We start from the raw sequence: 20,766 nt of genomic DNA, 5'->3' as shown, positions 1-20,766 counted from the left end.
AGAAAATTATAGACCAATCTCCCTAATGAATATTGATGCTAAAATCTTAAATAAAATATTAGCAAAAAGATTACAGAAAATTGTCACCAGGATAATACACTATGACCAAGTAGGATTTATACCAGGAATGCAGGGCTGGTTCAATATTAGGAAAACTATTAGCATAATTGACTATATCAATAACCAAACAAACAAAAACCACATGATCATCTCAATAGATGCAGAAAAAGCATTTGATAAAATCCAACATCCATTCCTAATAAAAACACTTGAGAGCATAGGAATAAATGGACTTTTCCTTAAAATAGTCAGGAGCATATATTTAAAACCATCAGTAAGCATCATATGCAATGGGGAAAAACTGGAACCTTTCCCAGTAAGATCTGGAGTGAAGCAAGGTTGCCCACTATCACCATTATTATTTAATATCGTATTAGAAACACTAGCCTCGGCAATAAGAGTCGAGAAAGATATAAAAGGAATTAGAGTAGGCAATGAGGAAACCAAACTATCACTCTTTGCAGATGATATGATGGTATACCTAGAGAACCCCAGAGATTCTACCAAAAAGCTATTGGAAATAATTCATAATTTTAGCAAAGTAGCTGGCTACAAAATAAATCCCCATAAATCCTCAGCATTTTTATACATCACCAACAAAACCCAACAGCAAGAGATACAAAGAGAAATTCCATTCAGAATAACTGTTGATACCATAAAATATTTGGGAATCTATCTACCAAAGGAAAGTCAGGAATTATATGAGCAAAATTATAAAAAAGTCTCCACACAAATAAAGTCAGACTTAAATAATTGGAAAAATATTAAGTGCTCTTGGATCGGCCGAGCGAACATAATAAAGATGACAATACTCCCTAAACTAATCTATTTATTTAGTGCTATACCAATCAGACTTCCAAGAAAATATTTTATTGATCTAGAAAAAATAACAACAAAATTCATATGGAACAATAAAAAGTCGAGAATCTCAAGGGAATTAATGAAAAAAAAATCAAATGAAGGTGGCCTAGCTGTACCTGATCTAAAATTATATTATAAAGCAGCAGTCACCAAAACCATTTGGTATTGGCTAAGAAATAGATTAGTGGATCAGTGGAAAAGGCTAGGCTCACAAGACAGAATAGTCAATTATAGCAATCTAGTGTTTGACAAACCCAAAGCCCCTAACTTCTGGGAAAAGAATTCATTATTTGATAAAAACTGCTGGGATAATTGGAAATTAGTATGGCAGAAATTAGGCATGGACCCACACTTAACACCATATACCAAGATAAGATCAAAATGGGTCTATGACCTAGGCATAAAGAACGAGATTATAAATAAATTAGAGGAACATAGAATAGTTTATCTCTCAGACTTGTGGAGGAGAAAGAAATTTGTGACCAAAGATGAACTAGAGACCATTACTGATCACAGAATAGAAAATTTCGATTACATCAAATTAAAAAGCCTTTGTACAAATAAAACTAATGCAAACAAGATTAGAAGGGAAGCAACAAACTGGGAAAACATTTTCACAGTTAAAGGTTCTGATAAAGGCCTCATTTCCAAAATATATAGAGAACTGACTCAAATTTATAAGAAATCAAGCCATTCTCCAATTGATAAATGGTCAAAGGATATGAACAGACAATTTTCAGAGGATGAGATTGAAACTATTACCACTCATATGAAAGAGTGTTCCAAATCATTATTGATCAGAGAAATGCAAATTAAGACAACTCTGAGATACCACTACACACCTGTCAGATTGGCTAAGATGACAGGAAAAAATAATGATGAATGTTGGAGGGGATGCGGGAAAACTGGGACACTAATGCATTGTTGGTGGAGTTGTGAACGAATCCAACCATTCTGGAGAGCAATCTGGAATTATGCCCAAAAAATTATCAAAATGTGCATATCCTTTGATCCAGCAGTGTTTCTATTGGGCTTATATCCCAAAGAAATACTAAAGAAGGGAAAGGGACCTGTATGTGCCAAAATGTTTGTAGCAGCCCTGTTTGTAGTGGCTAGAAACTGGAAAATGAATGGATGCCCATCAATTGGAGAATGGCTGGGTAAATTGTGGTATATGAATGTTATGGAATATTATTGTTCTGTAAGAAATGACCAGCAGGATGAATACAGAGAGGCCTGGAGAGACCTACATGAACTGATGCTAAGTGAAATGAGCAGAACCAGGAGATCATTATACACTTCGACAACGATATTGTATGAGGACATATTTTGATGGAAGTGGATTTCTTTGACAAAGAGACCTGAGTTTCAATTGATAAATGACGGACAAAAGCAGCTACACCCAAAGAAAGAACACTGGGAAACGAATGTAAACTATCTGCATTTTTGTTTTTCTTCCGGGTTATTTATACCTTCTGAATCCAATTCTCCCTAAGCAACAAGAGAACTGTTCGGTTCTGCAAACATATATTGTATCTAGGATATACTGCAACATATCCAACATATAAAGGACTGCTTGCCATCTAGGGGAGGGGGTGGAGGGAGGGAGGGGAAAAAAAAATCGGAACAGAAATGAGTGTCAATATAATGTAATTATTAAATAAAAAATTAAAAAAAAAAAAAAAGTATGTGTGACTTATATAACCTATATCAGATTGCTTATCATCTCATGGAGGCAGAGAGAAGGAAGAAAAGAATAGAATTTGGAACTCAAAATTTAAAAAAACAATAAATGTTAAAATGTTTTTACATGTAATTGAGAAAAAATATTATTTTAAAAATATTAATTTAAAAAATCTAATATTCTTTTTAATACTTTGTAATATATATATATATATATAATGTCTATGTTTCTCCCTTTCTGATAAGGTTTTACTAAATGTCATAATTCCCTACAGAGAAAATTTGGCATTTGTTAAAGAAATATTGAGTGAAGGAGCAATATATCTAAAAGTCCTATCTAGGCCCACCATTGAGGATGGATTCTCATGGTCAGTAAAGGTATTTTCTCTGAATTCTGAATAGCACCTTGTGCTGTGTCTAGGTCAAGCATATAATTAGACTAAAATCTCAATACTTTGTGACTGGTTCACTTAAGGTGCAATCTACATTCATATATGAAGGAAAAATAAGCTTTCAAAAGCTGGAGTTTCTCCATTTCTGAAGCAAATGTCCCTTATTTTTGTCTCGTGTCAAACTGACTTTGCTCAGGATGATTTGTGAAGAAATAAAAACTCCTCTGAACACTGATTTTTTTAGGAGGAAGATGAGCAGAGAACAGAGGAGAATCCAGTAATACTAGACATAGTATCAAACCAAGGAGTGTCTCTGGCACTGAGTCTAACAAAAGGCTGAGCAAGAGAGAGTCTCAAGCTCAGTCCTGTTCCTGAGTCTCTCCTGTGACAATTCAAAATGCCCTCTGGGGAAGAACAGCAGCAGCAGCAGATTGGCAAAGTGTCTTCCTTTTAAAAATAACTCTGGAGCATCACCACTGAAGTTTACAAGTAATAACGAAGTCAAATGCATCAAAAAATAGCAATGAGGGCACAGCATGGCAAATTTTAAGTCATGATCTACTTTGAGTTAGATGGCACCTCACCAGGGTTTATAAAAAGAAGAAAAGGATGAGCCTTTCATTGGGATGCTGCAGCATTTCAGATGTTGCGTCCATTTGACACAAACAGGACAGCAGGGGGTGGCTCATTTATAGCTGGAAATCCTAAAGGTACATCAAGTTCCCTATCTTTACAGCTCTTCTTTTATTTTGTTTTTAGAGAAAATTGATGTAGGAGTCAAGGCATTTGAAATATTATCATGGGATCTATTTGTGCTTATGTGTCACTAGCCCCATCCTGGATCAACTAGCCCCCAAGACTTGTATCAATTCAAGCAGCAAGAAAGTGTGATATAATTTCAGTCCTGAAATCTGGGTTCAAGTCCAAGGTTCTCTAATAGAGAGAGGTCTTACAAGGAGTATTTGAGATTCTAATCAAAACGTATTAGACATCCTATTTACTGATTCTGTGACTTTGGACAAACCATATTGAATCTTAGTTTCTTCATTTGCAAATGTGGGGTTTAATACTTGTACTGCCTGTTTTTTGTAATCAAAGTATTTTGCGAATCACACAGCACTTATTTAAATGCAAATTATTGTTTTTATATGATCATTTGGATTTTTGTTGTTTTATGTGGGGCTCAGAAATCCCTAAAAATTTCCAGAGCATTGTTAAATTTAAATTCTATAGTAGATATCTCAGAAGAACCTCTGAGTTATAACTAATGAAGACTAACTTCCTTCTCTGAAAAGAACTAAAATCCTCTCGAGAATAACCTTTGCTAAGGTTTCCATCCAGAAACAAACAACATAGAGAACTAATTACAATATGAAATTCATTGAAAAAGAAAGAAAGAATTCATATCAATACTCAAGTTCTTGAATTTCAAATCCTCCCATTTGATACTTCACCGGAAGTGAGAATTTCATAATGCCTGTGTTGATTTCAGAGTCATAGGAGGGGTTTGCTTCAAGAAGGAATCTAATCTAACTGGGTTTGATTAAGATAGTTCTTTAGATAAGAATATTAAAATGATCTAGAGTAGTGAATGAAGGTGAAGCTCATTCAGAGGATAAAATTTCCTAATTTAAAAAAATTGGTTTGATTTGGGCACTCAAGTAGTAATGGTCCTGGCTCTGTGGGTCAAGGCAAGTCACTGTTTCTGTGAGCCTCAGTTTCATCACCTGTAAAAATGTGTCAAATAATACCACTACATGACAGGGATGTTATGAGACTCAAATGAGATAATTTCAATAAAGGTCTTTACAAAGATAAAGGATTATGTACATGTTAGTTATTATGATTATTAAAATTTAATAAGTCACAAAAGATTTAGGTTATACAATGATCAGTACTATACAATATTATAAAAATTTTGAAAAGGAAAACAGAACCAATTCTATTAAAACATTCTCTTAACCATTGGTGGAAGCAAAGAAAGGATTTTAAATCACTTAAAGAAAAACATATATTTGTCAGTGAATTCCTGCTGGCAGTTTTTATATTGATGGAAATAACAGTTAAGCATTAGATACTTTTACCTAAGAAATAGCAACTAATCTTCCATTATAATCAATTAAGTCAGTTCTGCCATTTGACCCTCCCTGCTGCTTTATCACTGAGTCCTCTTCTCTGCCTTCAAACAAATGATCTTGACTGAAAGAGGATAGAACACAGCTCCTATGAGGTCAGCATACAAAGCTAAAGGTATAAACTTTAATTTGGGCTACACATTTTGTTTTCTTTCATTTGGTAAATCAAATTAGTTATTAGGATGCATGTAGGTCTTCCATACTCAAGAGCCAGATGAATATCATCTGACATTTTCTTTTTTTTTTTTAAATCAGAAAAAAGGGATACCATAGAATCACCTTCAGTTTAAAGAAACAGTTAATGTTTACTCTCTGACTACTTTTTAATCCCACCTTTGCTGGAAGAGGGAAGCTTCCTCAGTTTAAGTATTAACCAGAGCTTTCCAAGTCATTAACAAGTGGCTTCCCACACTAAAGGAAAACACACTACAATGCAAACTTTCTGGGTAAAACGTGCATAGATTCTCTTTTTAACAATGCTCTTTCTTGATGCTTTTGAAAATCCTTTTCTGTTGTTAGCCAGTAGCTCAAAGGCTGGAGTTTGAGAATGTTGGGGAAAATCTTAATAGCGTGGAAAAATAGAGAAAGTGGCTGTGAAAAACTTCACATGGAGAGAAGTCATTTTTGTTAAACAGAAATGGCTGTTTGCTAATAGCTTCCTGTGACTGTGGATTGTACATCCACCTGACTCCACCTTTAGAAAAGCTGGTGTGTGGGCTATCATTTGTTTATAGCAGAGAGAAAGCAGAGGTAAGTGAGTAATCTGGGGAGGCTGATCAGGAGTCAATAACAACAGGATATTAAGTGAAAACTTAATAACATTAATGGAGGAACTGAGATTTCAAAATTAAAAAGGATATTCTTTAAAAAAAATTTTTAGATTTACTAAGACAGATTTTTATATAGAATTTTATTTATTAGCATAAGCAGCACAGGGAAGACATCATAAATGACCAGAAAAGAAAAGCTCTATTTGGCCAAGAATAGTTTCATTTGGATTATTAGCCAAGTTAGATGAGGCTGCCTGTCTCTTTGACAAAATAGGGAAGCAGTAGCTCCTGGTAATTGATTGCCTTCATTCCCTGAGTAAATAGTGGGCTTTCTCTCTTCCAGGATTGTTGGGAGGCTTCAGAGAGATAAGAGAAAAGCTTTGTACATGTTATAGCATGGACATTTGGTCCAAAAGGGAATTGCATCTTATATAGCAAAAGAGGCTCTCCTCATGCTTGCTCTTTCATATTCATACCAGGATCCTGAAAATGTAAAAATGAACAAATGCCATTTCATTGTCGAAGTGTATAATGATCTCCTATCATTAGAGATCTGCTCATTTCACTTAGCATCAGTTCATGTAAGTCTCTCCAAGTCTCTCTGTATTCATCCTGCTGGTCATTTCTTACAGAACAATAATATTCCATAATATTCATATACCACAATTTACCCAAACATTCTCCAATTGATGGGCATCCATTCATTTTCCAGTTTCTAGCCACTACAAACAGGGCTGCCATAAACATTTTGGTACATACAGGTCCCTTTCCTTTCTTTAGTATCTCTTTGGGGTATAAGCCCAGTAGTAGCACTGCTGGATCAAAGGGTATGCACAGTTTGATAACTTTTTGGGCATAATTCCAGATTGCTCTCCAGAATGACTGGATGTGTTCACAACTCCACCAACAATGCATCAGTGTCCCAGTTTTCCCGCATCCCCTCCAACATTCATCATTATTTTTTCTTGTCATCTTAGCCAATCTGACATGTATATAGTGGTATCTCAGAGTGGTCTTAATTTGCATTTCTCTGATCAATAGTGATTTGGAACACTCTTTCATATGAGTGGAAATAGTTTCAATTTCATCATCTGAAAATTGTCTGTTCATATCCTTTGACCATTTATCAAATGGAGAATGGCTTGATTTCTTATAAATTAGAATCAATTCTCTATATATTTTGGAAATGAGGCCTTTATTAGAACCTTTAACTGTGAAAATGTTTTCCCAGTTTGTTGCTTCCCTTCTAATCTTGTTTGCAATTGTTTTGTTTGTACAAAGGCTTTTTAATTTGATATAATCAAAATTTTCTATTTTGTGATCAATAATGATCTCTAGTTCATTTTTGTTCACAAATTTCTTCCTTCTCCACAAGTCTGAGAGGTAAACTATCCTATGCTTCTCTAATTTATTTATAATCTCATTCTTTATGCCTAAATCATGGGCCCATTTTGATCTTATCTTGGTATATGGTGTTAAGTGTGGGTCCATGCCTAATTTCTGCCATACTAATTTCCAGTTTTCCCAGCAATTTTTGTCAAATAATGAATTCTTATCCCAAAAGTTAGGATCTTTGGGTTTGTCAAATACTAGATTGCTATAGTTGACTATTTTGTCTTGTGAACCTAATCTATTCCACTGATTAACTAATCTATTTCTTAGCCAATACCAAATGGTTTTTGTGACTGCTGTTTTATAATATAGTTTTAGATCAGGTACAGCTAGGCCACCTTTATTTGATTTTTTTTTTAATTTTTATTTTTTCATTAATTCCCTTGAGATTCTCGACCTTTTCTTCTTCCATATGAATTTTGTTGTTATTTTTTCTAGATCTTATTTATATATTTCTATAATTACCATGTCATTTAAAAAAAATTCCTATTTCCTAGGGACTAGTTGTAGTCCTAATAGACAGACTAATACACAGTATTACATATGAAGTGGTACATAGTAGTATGAACTAATACATAATAGTAAGCATTTGTCTTTTCAGTAAACTGTTTTAGAAGATAAAGGAATGAGTAGGTATTTCCAGAAGAAGCATTTTATATTTTTAGTGCCTCTATTCCACATATAAATAAAATATAAGAAAATAAAATAAAAAGAGCAAGATAATCTACACCACTTTACATGAAATTGTAACCTCTATTATTTATTGCTTTATCCCTGAAAAATATAAATCGAGACAACTATTCACATCACTCTTGTTTGATTCATTCTTTTGAACTTTCTTTAGTCTGTGTCTAAAATGAATTTGTTGATATAATTGTCATCTTTAACTGGTGATAAGTTTGTATGTAATTTTTTGATTCCTCTTTCTTCTATCTTAAACATCATTTTGAAATTCCCATTTCTTTATAATACACAAATTAAAATAAACATTACATAAAATGTGTGCCAACTGCTAACAAATTCACTTTGGGAAAGAAAGTTTTAGTCTAAATTAAAAATATAGAAATCCCAAATCCCTAAATTGTATACTGTTTATATTTGGAGTTGCAAGTAGCCATTCTTTACTAAATTCTGAGCAACACGCCAGTAAGAAGCAAAGAAAAAAAAGCACCCAAAGGATGTGTGTGGTTTTGTGTGTGTGTGTGTGTGTGTGTGTGTATGTGTGTGTGTACACAAATATGTGGGAAAGGGTTGGTTTTAATTTAACTGTTATACTGTATTCTCCCCTTCTCCCCCACTCAACATTTGTATCCAAAAATCAGGAAGTGAATGCTAGAAATGTGCTATTATCAGGCTATTATTATTAAAACTGGTCCTTTGAACAAATCAGTTAGGACATATCTCTAGTAAAATCTAGTGTAGTTAGGCAAGTTGCTTTTCTATACAGAAACATGATGGTATCGTACTTTCTGTGACATAGTGTGACAGGTAGGAACTTAAGTTGAATTCACAGTAACAATAGTAAATTTTTATTGCAAGTCATTTTTACGCTATAACTGTGATGATTTCTTGGATTTATAAAGTACTGGATACTTTTTCTCCAAGAAGTTCCAAACTTTCACATGTTTTACATCATTTGTAAGCTTTTATTAAAAGCCTATAAAATATATTAGTATTATTTCCCAATTAATTCTCATGAAACAGATTCAGAAAAAGAAAGTTGTTTAATATCACACACTCAAAAATAACAACAACAAAAACTATTAGGGAATCAGCATTAAAGTTTGGCCTTCTAATTCCAAGTTGCTTATCTTTTTGATAAGCATACTGAATCATCCTATTTATAATCACACTAGCTACAGATTTGGGAGTTAGTCACTTACAAGTAAAGATCAACATATATTGGTATCAATTCTCCTTTTGGCAAACAGTCCATGGAAAAGGCAATGTCTATACATTTGATCCACAAAGAAGGCAAAAAAAAAATCTGTTTCTCAATATTTTTGAAGTCAACTCCAAATTCCCAGTTTAAAAAAAAAAAAAAAAAAACAACACCTTCACACTTTGAGCCTTTAAGTTCTTTCCAACAAACATCTATCCATGTTTCAAAAACTGCAAAGAAGGATCCCTGGGAATGAGCTCAGGGACAAAGAAAAGGTAAAAGTCAGGATATTAAATCTCCACCTTGAATACACGTAAACATAAGTCTAACTTCATCCTAGGAAATAATCCCCTTTCAAGACCTGAATTGATCTGATTTCCAGTTAGATTTCTCTTTCAAAGAAGTATGAAAACTATACAAACCATTGAGTTTTTGCCTGAACCAGAAGGAACATTGAGTCTCTAGAATGCTGCCCACCATCACAATCATAGGACAAGAGTATAGCTCACTCATACTATCCATCTCCAAACAGCATACCAGCAATCAGTCTATCAACCTGACCCTGGAATTTTTACAAGTGTGATCAATATACATATACACATCTGTGCTTTGAATTATTTACTGTAAGGATATGAATACAAGAACTACATATCATGGATCTTTACTGTACAGGTATACTATTTCAGCTCACTGATTGATTTGTGGTAATGTAATACTCCACAAACTTAAAGAAATGCAACAAACTGTGATAATGTAAAGAACAAAAGAAATTCTAGAAATTGGTGACATTTTTAGCTTACAGAGAAAATTGGCAAAGTCTGACTTGATATTTACATTGCAATTTTATAAAAGTTTAGGAACAGGAGAATAGGATAAATTTTTGGATGGGAGAGGGAGTGAATACCAACAAATACAGTATTTATTTTAGTTCTAAAACTCCTCACTTCTCCACAAATTAATTTTCGGTGTTCTCTCTCCACACCTTTTTTACTTCATGGAAAAATAAAATCCCCAAGGTATAAATATTGGTCAAACAATAATGCTTACCTTAGTTTTAAAGTTTACAATTCAGTCACTTCTGTATTCCAACACTCTTATGAAGTATTATTGCATTTAGAGATAAATAATTCCATCATTTCAACCTGGTGCTCCCGTGATATGTGGTGCTAGGAAACAGCCGACTGGCAGGCACTAAGTCTGAACAAATCAGACGTACTGTAATTGGTGCTTAGCTCTAATTACTATGGAGGATTGTGTTTGCAACTTGATTCCGGAGGGAGGGCAGCTTACCTACTGACGGCAGGCAACCAAATAGAATGTAAAAGACTGACACTGTTTTTTTTTTTTTAATGTCATTTTTCTAATATTTTTCAAACTACCTGGGACCTGCTATAGTATCATCGTTGACCAAAAAAGAACAAAAGAAAAAGGAAATAAGATTTTATTTTAAAGCAATTCAGTTTTTAAAAAATGTAACCTATATCTGTTTACATGGGAAAATTCTAAAAGTCAAGACTTCGAGGGGAAAATATTCTCTCAGTAGTTAAGTGAATAAGTAGCTTTTAAAAATCTAGACGACTTTTTACTTTAAATCAATTTTGTACTCAATAGGATTAAAATTAACTTTGTTTTGGGAGATGTTTGATTTTGGTTTTGGTTTTGGTTTCTGCTTTGATGCGATCAGTATGAGAAACATAGATTTGTATCTCCAAATGCAGGTCAGGAACTTTGCAATCTATATTCTTAGAGAGTTGTTTCCATCATTTAGAAGTTAAATAACTTTTTTCCAGTCACAGAGCTAGTATATGACAAGAAGAGCTTAAATGCAAGACTTTTGGACTTCATCTTCTCTTATCCACTATCCCACATTCTAATATTTATGAATAAGAAGATAATAGCAAATTACATTTATGTTAGGCTTACAAAAATGCTTTGCATATTTCATTCTCCTCCTATGGATTTCATAAGCTGGGAAAATAAGTATTATTATTCCCAAAGGGAGGCAATGAGGTATAAGTGATAGAAAGCTTCAGAAAGGGAGACCTTGCTTCAAGTAACATCTCTAATATAAACTGGATGTATAACAAACTTGGGTAAATCACTTAAACTTTTGGTGCTGCAAGTAGCTCTCTAGGACCTTAAGTTGCAAAGCAGTTGCCATTCTTATTGGTGAATCAAATTTCCTTATTGGGAATTCCCTATACCAATGAATTCACAAGTCCAGTCTCTCCCTTCTTCCTCTACAAACGAGTATTTGCATTTAATAACAAATAAGTTTTTTTTCACAAAATCACATAGGTTAGGAAGCAATAGAGTCAATAATGAAGTTCAAGGCTTCTGATTCCAAGTCCAGAGATCTTTATGGCATAATAAGCTAACTCTGAAGAATTTTCCTTCAAATACTTCTAAAAATGAGATTGATATTCACACTTAAGTATCCATAATCAGTTTTACTCCTTACATAGAGACATCTGTCCACACAATTAGAACATGGCCACTCTGTTTTCTTTGTGTTTATATACCCAAGTTGCAACTGAAGCAATAAACAGGCTATTTCCTTATTTATGGTAAACTGTGTTTCATTGATACTGATGAGGTGGCTTGAGGGATATTTCATTGAAGGAAAAAGACATGAAGTGACTGACGGTTCCAAATGTCAGAAAGAATCTTGCCCTTTTGGCATGGCCCTCTTGCTTGTGTGCCAGGCAGAGCCAATAATAACTCAAGTGAACTACTAGCGCATTGGCAGGCCATAGAAAATTCATTCCACCGACACAAATTCAGAGATCTGGCAGTCTGTTTCTGTCTGGTTTCACTGGGTCACTTTCAAGGACAGGTAAGCCTCTAGTGATTAATGAGATAGAGCAGTCAACATGCTCATTACATAAAGTAGACCTTGCATGAGGGTTTCTCTGTCTAGCTTAAATAAGCTCAATCGATTTATGAATAATTATTTGGAATTTGAAGAGCATAGAAGCATTCTACATCAACATCACAGGCTTTTAAAATTGTATAATGAATTTAAATATCAGTGAAAAGAGCATTTCTACAGACACACCAGACCACAAGAGGATTCAATATGGAACCATCAATCTTCATTTGATAATTCCTGATTTAAGAAAAATACATAATATATTTTACATGTTACTTTTAAAATCTTCCTGCTTAAATTTGCTTCCTTCTGAACTTCTGTTTTCTTCTCAACATTTTCAAAAGTGTTTTCAATTATCCTGAAGTTTGTTGTTTTTTGTGTCCTTTTTTGATGTTACCTGCTAAATCTTTAAGTGTCTTCCTTAATTAAAAATGCAGAGAAATAAAGGGGGGCGGGGAACAAAAGCAAAAAAAAAAAAAAACACACCAGTGCAACTAATAAGTAAAATCAAATAAAATCCATCCATACACTGTCTCTCTACAAAAATCTATGTCTTCTTTTTATATCTTGTGTCCACTGACTCCCCATCAGTAACTGAGTAATGTGTTTCATCACAAGTCCTTTGGAGACATAGTTGGTCAGTGCTTTTATCAGAGTTGTTAAGTTTGTTCAAAGTAGGTTTTCTTTCCAGTGTCAGTCAACGAATAAACTAATTCTCTCTTGTGTCCTCAGCCCTTTTCTCCTGAATTTCCTCTCTCTAAGATTGAAATGGGGGAGATAATGGATCAGAGCCAAAGATCTACTCAAAACTACACATCCAACTAAGGAATGTGAAGCAATAAAATCTCATCTGTTCCCCTCCCTCCCCCCCCCCCCAAATCCTGTTTGATTGACAATACCTTGCTGAAAGACATCCTGTCTCCTTATCTGAATGAAAAGACTTTTTGGTTTCTCCCTTATCTGTACCTTGCCCTCCACATGTGAGTGGTTAGCCTGCTAGCTAAGCCCCAAATTTCAGTATACAAAAGTTGTCCCAAACTCTTTTTAATTGCCAGACTCTCAGAGTTTGGTAAGTCTGCTATGACGTTAATAAATTCTTCTGTGATTGTAAGAGAATCTCTGAATTCTCTCAAACACTTCCCTACTCATGATTTTCTGAACTTCTCATCATTTACTGTGCAGTGATATTTTATTGCATTCATATGCCAGTTTATTCAGGCATTCCCTACATATCTTAGGCAATATAAGACATCCCCTGGGATTCTATATTTTTACTCTCCCCTTTTATCTCTTCAAGCTCAGGAAGTTTGTATCCATCCTTTCCTATTGAATTTCTATAATAAACTATGTTTGTGTGTTCAACATTTGGGTCAACTTCAGTATTCATTGCCTTCTCCCTTTACTCTTTTCTTCACTTTTGTATAGTCTTCTTTTGAAATACCCTAATGAAGAGTAAATAGGAAGTTGTGTATCCTTACTCCTTTCTATACTAATGCATTCCTTCTTTTAGTTCTGCCCCATACCTACTTGGTCTGCATATGAAATCAAGAGCAAGGGAAACCAAGGACACAGAGGTTCATGATAAGTCCTCTAAATTAACACAGTATTCCATAGCATTTAATGCACGAAAAAATTAAAGCTGCACTTATCCATTTATATCTATACTATACTCAAACTACAACCGCAAAAGATGCAGCAGCTGAGGATGTTTATATCTATACTACCTATACTATATTTTATCATCTATATAATCAGTCTGCCATTTCTATGAAGAAAGGAAAGAGCACTTGGGGAAATATATTTAAGAAGGAAATCTTTAAGGTATCATGGTGCTCCATTACCCAAAATACATAAATGAAGGAAAAGCTAATGAAGGGGGGGGGGGCGGAAACGAAATAAAGATAAGATACAATATATGACACAGAAATAAAAGAGAAGGTTGCTTCCATTCCCTCCTAACAGTATTTTGCTTCTATACTCTATTTGTGACTGTAAACCTCCTCCTAGCCACAAAACCACAGAGCACAATCATTTCTGAAAGATCTTGGAGGAAAAAAAGGGTAATTGTACAAAAAGTTCTATTCTCTCTTCAGGAGACTACTGATCACAGAAGAAAAAAAAGAAAACTAAATGCAGGTCTTGTCCCAATGTCCGTGGATATTGGGGAAGGTGGGGGGGGGGGTGGCAAGAAAGAGAAAGCCCCACTTCTTCCATCTTTTCTGGGACTCCTTCAAGTGTCTAATGGCTTCTGGCTTCCAATTTTGAAAGGGAAGATGGAAGAGGCTATCCCCATTTTGGATTGCTAAGGATAAGACTCTGGGAAGAGCCAGTAGCCTCCATCATGTATCTGTCCCCAGTTTGCTGTCCTAGAGACATTGGAGAGTTGTCCCTTGGATAAGATTCGTGGTTGAGCCAAGTTACTTCCTTTCCAATGGAAGAACTCCTTCACTTTTTATTTTCTGGTACATGTCTTCTATGTTTTGTTTTGGGTTTCTTGGCTGTTTGCAAGGTGAAATTGGTATTTAGTGGGAAAGAAGTCAAAGTTCAGGGAAAGAGAATGGGGTAAATAGAGCATTATCTCCCCAATAATGAAATAGTGATCAGAGGTTAGATTGAACCCAATCATGGCTCTTGGACAAATTGTAATTAAGGGAGCAGATAGATGAAATTCTAGCACAGTAACTCCTCTATTTGAGAAGAGCAGAGTGGTCTCTAATCTCAACCTCCTGTTTCCCCTGCTGGCAGAAATTAAAGTCTCCCTGGGGGGAAGGTAGAAAGAGGGAGAAGAGGCTTAAAGAGATCTATTTTGCCTCCCTGCAGACACCTTATAGCAAATCCAGGGTAGAGGGTGGAGAGAAGAATAGAGAGAGCCCTTAGCCTCATACAGATCCCTGGCCACATACTGGCCTCTGATTACATAATAGAGTGATATTCTGTACAGTCTGATAATCTAATACAGTGCTACATAAATGTAATTATTGATGGATTTATTGATTTGATAATCATTAGTTTTTCCAAGAAATTAAAAGCTCCTGTACTGTATAACAAAGTGCAGATAATTCATGTTATGCAAATGAGATATATTCCAAAAATTCATTTGTCAGTTGCTTGGAACTCATAATGCATTTTCCCACATTAATGTTACAAGGCTTCTAGGCTAGTCCACATTATATAATTGAACCACAGTATTACTATTGTATCCCTACAATTGTAGCTATAATATCATAGTAACAACAATCCAATAATAATTCTATTGCAATTAGTGTCACACTAATAATGACAATTAAAGTATTTTTAAAATAGTTCTAATTGCATTATTAATAGAAACACATGAGGAAATGAAGGTCCAGGTTTCTCTTCTTGCCCAGTCCCTAGTGAGAAGAAAATATATTACTTAGGGAGTATTTCTCCTCTAACAGAAGTCTTCCTAATCCAATGGATATGAAAGGCATCCATCTTCAGGGGTCCTCAAACTATGACCGCAAAAGATGCAGCAGCTGAGGATGTTTATCCCCCTCACCCAGGGCTATGAAGTTTCTTTATTTAAAGGCCTACAAAACAAAGTTTTTGTTTTTACTATAGTCTGGCCTTCCAACAGTCTGAGGGACAGTGAACTGGTCCCCTATTTACAAAGTTTGAAGACCCCTGTAGGTGGTCTTATAACCATATAGTATTTCTTAGCTTTATTTTGCTATTGAGGAAACTGAGGCTTACCAAGATGGAATTAATTGTTAAAGATAAATATAGTAAAGCTATATAAAGCTATAGTAAAGCTTGACAGAGTCAAGCTACAAATCTGATTCTTTTTACAACTTTATAGTGATATAAATATAACCCCATAAATCAAAGAGTATTTTCAGATCTACTTGTAGTTAATATCAGACAGATTTCAAGTTTATCTCTAATTTTAAATTGACAATGGCTCCTTGTATTTTCACTTTACATTTTTCTGACTGCAATCTCTATTGCTCAATGATCTTTAAACAAAGTTATATCCAGTGAGAATAGTGGGAGGTTGAGTGGGGCTCATTGCTTAAAGAAGCCCTTATGTTAACTTTATTGCCAACCTTTCATAATAGAAAGAACATCTCACTTTATTTATCTGATTTATAATGTTGGCTATTCACAAGTCTCTGCCTTTTGATGGGAAACTCTATAACTAAAAAGATGATCTAGGCTGTCATGATACTTATATAAAATATGTGTAAAATATACTTATTTTTTTCTGGTTAAAAATTCTATTTGATAGTATCTAAAGACCACCATTTACAGGTAAATTTGTCAGCTTTGCCATTTCCCTATAATCTTCCATTTACATTATTTTATTGACACTGTCAATGTCTAAAAATATCTGTACCATTTCTCTATTCAATGCCTTTATAGCTTTCTGTCCCTCTGATCTCTTGACCTGGTAATATTGCAACCATGTAAAATTGAACAAGGTAAATATTGTTTAATTCAGTCTCTTTTACTTGAATTTTAAAAAATCTTTGATCTGAGAGTGATAAATCACCTTTAACTCCTCAGACTCCATATCTTCCCACAATCAAGATTGAGAAAACCTCGTTTCCCACATTCTATCAAGTGTTGTCTTCCCTTCAAACCTTAGAGCAAAGCCCCTTATACAGACCTTTATCATCCCACTTTTATATTCCTGAAACTGATTTGTCTTCAGTTCAAAGATTTTAAACCCCTTGAAATCAGAAATAGCTTTTTTCTAGTCTTGGAAAAGTGTCTTGAAGATAGTAATAAATTGTTCTTATTCTTGAATAAGAGAATTACAGAATTGAAATGTTTAAGATCTTATAATTAGTCCAATGAGTTTCTTCCTAAAAGTATCTTCCACAAAGATGAAGTGGGTGTCATTACTCTGCTCTTGCAAATATCCTTTGTATCTCATTTGTATAAGGGCAGAAACTTTAACTAGAAGTTCATGGACCAAGGCATCTATGGCTGGATTTCTGAAGGCCTGTGAACTGGATAGGAAAAAAACACATACTTCTTTATTTTTACTAATGTCTCATTGAATTTTAGTATGTTCTTATATAATGATTAAAAAAAATTCTTCTTAAAAGGGCCAGATGACTTGTTAGGACTGATAAAAGATTAAATGATATATCTCAAAATGGTTAAGGACTCCTGGTATGAGGAGACTGTTGGACTCTCTGGATGGATAGATATCAAAGTAGTAAGATTTAGAGTCTGTCTTATTTCAATAATTCAAATCTCATAGCACATGAAATAATTAGAGAAAAATACAAGAGAAGACATAATTAAGTGCTAATTTATAAAGAAGCAGATCCACAAGTTCTGTAGTATATCAGAAAATGAAATTTGACAACCCCATTAGAAAAAGAAAATACATTGGTATGATCTAATTGTGATAAAGTCATATTGTTTCTTCATGCTTAACACTTTTTTTTAGATGGTGCAATAGCCATCTTTTTCTTCATACATTCCACAGTATTTGCTAGCAATAAAAATTGTTTCACTGGCATATAATTTATAGATTCTATTCATTATATATTTTTTTTGGAAAATCTGTAGCTCAGATAAGGATATACAGATGACAAACCAAAATTACAATCTTTAAAATTATGAACATAGGTCTTTGGTCTAAGAGAAGGTCAAATGACTATCTTTTAATTAATAATCTGCTGGCCTTATAAATAAAATGATTAAATTACTCAGAAATGATATTTCTTGAACCTTTTTAAACATTGAAATTATGGCTAGCCATGAAGAACAGGAGCCTTTTACTCTAGAATCTTAACAAGAAGCTCCCCTCAAATGGGCCCATATGGAGAGTTTTTCCATAAGGGGAGTTCTCTGGCTGTAATATGACTTTCTCTTTTCCCAGGAGGTAATCATAAAGTAGATGTATTTTCTTGAAAAAGATCTGCCCATCATTTGGGGATTGGATGAATAAGTTTCAGTAGATGAATTTTATCCAAAATTGTAGTTGTAGCAGAATGATTTCAGAAAGATCTAAAGAGACTTACAAGAAGTAATACTAAGTGAGAAGAAACAAGATAACATTATACACAGTAACAGTAACTCTTATGGATATGGCTCTTTTCAACAATGAGGTAATTCAAGCCAGTTCCAATAGACTTGTAATGGAGAGAGCCATTTGCATCTAGAGAGTGCTGTGAAGACAGAATGCAGATCGTAACATAATATTTTCACCTTTTTTGTTGTTGCTTGATTTCTTTTTCTTTCTTATTTTTCCCTTTTTGATCTGATTTTTCTTATGCAGCATGATAAATGTGGAAATATGTTTAGAAGAACTATACATATTTAATACACATTGGAGTACTTGCTGTCTAAGGAAGAGAGGTGGGAGGAAGGGAGAAAAATTTGGAGCATAGAGTTTTGCAAGGATGAATGCTAAAGGCTATCTTTGCATGTATTTTGAAAATAGAGAGCTATTAAAAAAAGAAAAAGAACCTCTGAAATAAGGTACATAGGGACAAGATAGATAAAATTTGTGTAAACAGTAAAGGGCCACTTAGAAAATATGGGACATTATGAATATTCAGCACATGGAACTAATTGCTTGATTCCAAAAGGTGAAAAATAGCAGAACAAAAATGGAGGGAAGATGAAGATGCTTTTAATTCTGATATTCAGTGACAGTGTCAACAGTGATGCATTTTTGAAGTTCAGAATTATTATAACAGTGGCAGATGATCTTGGTATTGGAAAGCCTGGATGCTATGGAAGCATAATACACTAAGAACTCCTAATTTTGATAGGATAACCAAAGTGGGAGTGAAAGTCATTCAGCACTTAACTGCATGTCCACTGTGTACACCAAGTAGTTTTCCTGATGGGCCATTTGTTACCCTGACCCTGTCCGATTAGAGTCACTCTCTAAGATTGGAGTGTTCCTATTTTCAGTTTCTTCAGGACTGCCTGCAAATGAAATCACTTTTGCCAAGTATTTAAAGAACCAAAGCTATTCTACAGCCTTCATAGGATAGTGGCATCTTGGGATAAACTGTAATAGCAGAAGTGACTTCTGTCACCACCCTTTAAATTGTGGTTTTGATCACTTCTACGAACTGCCAGTGGCCAGTTTGAGAGCTTACCAGCCAAGATCAGGCACTGTGTTTACCAGAGCCATTCACATGTTCGTTTTCATTCCCCCGCAAATTGTTGGCATTGCAGGTACTCAATTGCCTTGGCCTATCTCGGCTCCCTTACTGGGTATTCTTTTCCTGTATCTTAATAGCAGGCCCTATAATTGGACTCAGCCTATTTTCTTCATTTTTTTCTGACCTTTAAACTGCATCTTGATAAGAAGCCATGGGGTTATCCAGCAGCCAATGTTATATGAAAATCTCACTCAGAGAGGTTGACCATGGAACCTGCCTTGTTAGGTATGCTTTAACACTGCCCTAGAACCCATATTTTAAGATATGATGCACAATAGATTTTTTAATTGTTCACTTGTAGAGTAAACACTTGTAGGTAAAAAAAAAGATAATGCATGTAAAATAAATTCACTTTTAAAAAGATACAGAAATCCAAATCTTCTTATCAGATACTGCCTTCTTAATTAGCTATTCATTTTGAAAATTTGTCTCTCTCTTCTGAAATCCTCATCTATGACTGGAAGCAAAGATTTAAAAAAAGAGTACCTGTATTCCTCAGCTCTACAATTTCATGCCTAAAAGCTTTTGAAATCTTAATATTTTCTAGATCCCTCAAAGAAGCAGTCAGTCAACAAATAAAATATTTATTAAATGTTCATAACAAATGAGGCTCTTTTTCAGTTTGGGGAGCTACAAAGAAGAGAAAATGGACCCCCACTTTCAAAAAGCTTACAATCTACCTGGAGGAAACAATATATAGATATGTTATTATGTATAAAAAAAACCCAAGAAGATTTTCAGGAGATGATACTATCTACTGATAGAGTGGGGATTGGGAATACAATCTCATATAAAAAGTCCAGAAGAAAGTGAGAGAAGAGCAAATGAAAGTGAAAGAGACATCTTTCATTTGTACCCACATGAATGCTCAGAACTAAGTAGTACTTATCCCTCTTGACAAGTTTTGGAAGGATGAGGATATGCTTTCAAGATAACAGCCTCTCTGTTCTACTGTAACTTAGAGGGTTGCAAGTTACTCCCTTCTAAGAGAAGTTTGGGAAAGCTCTCCTTTGAGGTGAGGACACCATCTTTAACAGGCCAGGAAATTCTTGGTGGTTTTAATTATTTCCCAGCATAAAAATGAAGCCTGTACCTTTTGCCTCTGCCTTTTCCCCTCATTTGTTTTAAAATTATATAATGTGTATGCATGTATACATACACACATATATAGTTTAAAACTATATAATCCACATATATATATCCACTTGGTTTTAAATCATATATTTGTATATATACACATATATTTACATGTTCATTCATGATGTCTTTCCCCATTACATTGTGGTCTCCTTAAGGGAAGGAACTATCTTCTGCTCTTCTTCATATCCTTAGCTGTTGGCAAAGTTCATGCTACAAAATAAGGGCTTAATAAACAAATGTTCACTGTTCTGAATGGTTTATAAGGCTTTTTATTTAGTTTTGGGATTATTAATTTGCCAATAATGGCATACTAGGCTGTCTGCTTTGTTTCTTTTTTATATAAGTAGATTAGTTATTTTATATAAATACAGTTATAAATTGGTATCAATCATTCAAGGACTCAAATTTGCTGTGAAAGA

At 34.3% G+C, this 20,766-nt stretch overlaps 1 protein-coding gene across 5 annotated transcripts in view; it reads right to left on the bottom strand.

Moving 5' to 3' along the window:
• ZNF385B (zinc finger protein 385B) overlaps nucleotides 1-20,766 on the bottom strand; it is a 531,497-nt gene that overhangs the window by 117,128 nt on the left and 393,603 nt on the right. The window contains exon 1 of one of the 5 annotated variants that reach the window (XM_051986117.1): nucleotides 10,223-10,336. The exons of the other annotated variants lie outside the window; for them this stretch is intronic. The gene's annotated coding sequence lies outside the window, so the exon portion shown is untranslated. Of the gene's footprint in view, nucleotides 1-10,222; nucleotides 10,337-20,766 lie in introns of those variants that run through there. 5 annotated transcript variants of the gene reach the window in all.

Source organism: Antechinus flavipes, chromosome 3, assembly GCF_016432865.1.
Source record: "Antechinus flavipes isolate AdamAnt ecotype Samford, QLD, Australia chromosome 3, AdamAnt_v2, whole genome shotgun sequence".
NCBI classification, from domain to species: Eukaryota; Metazoa; Chordata; class Mammalia; order Dasyuromorphia; family Dasyuridae; genus Antechinus; species Antechinus flavipes.
The sequence above is the reverse complement of the archived record's forward strand: the minus strand, read 5'-3'. Positions and strand labels throughout refer to the sequence as shown.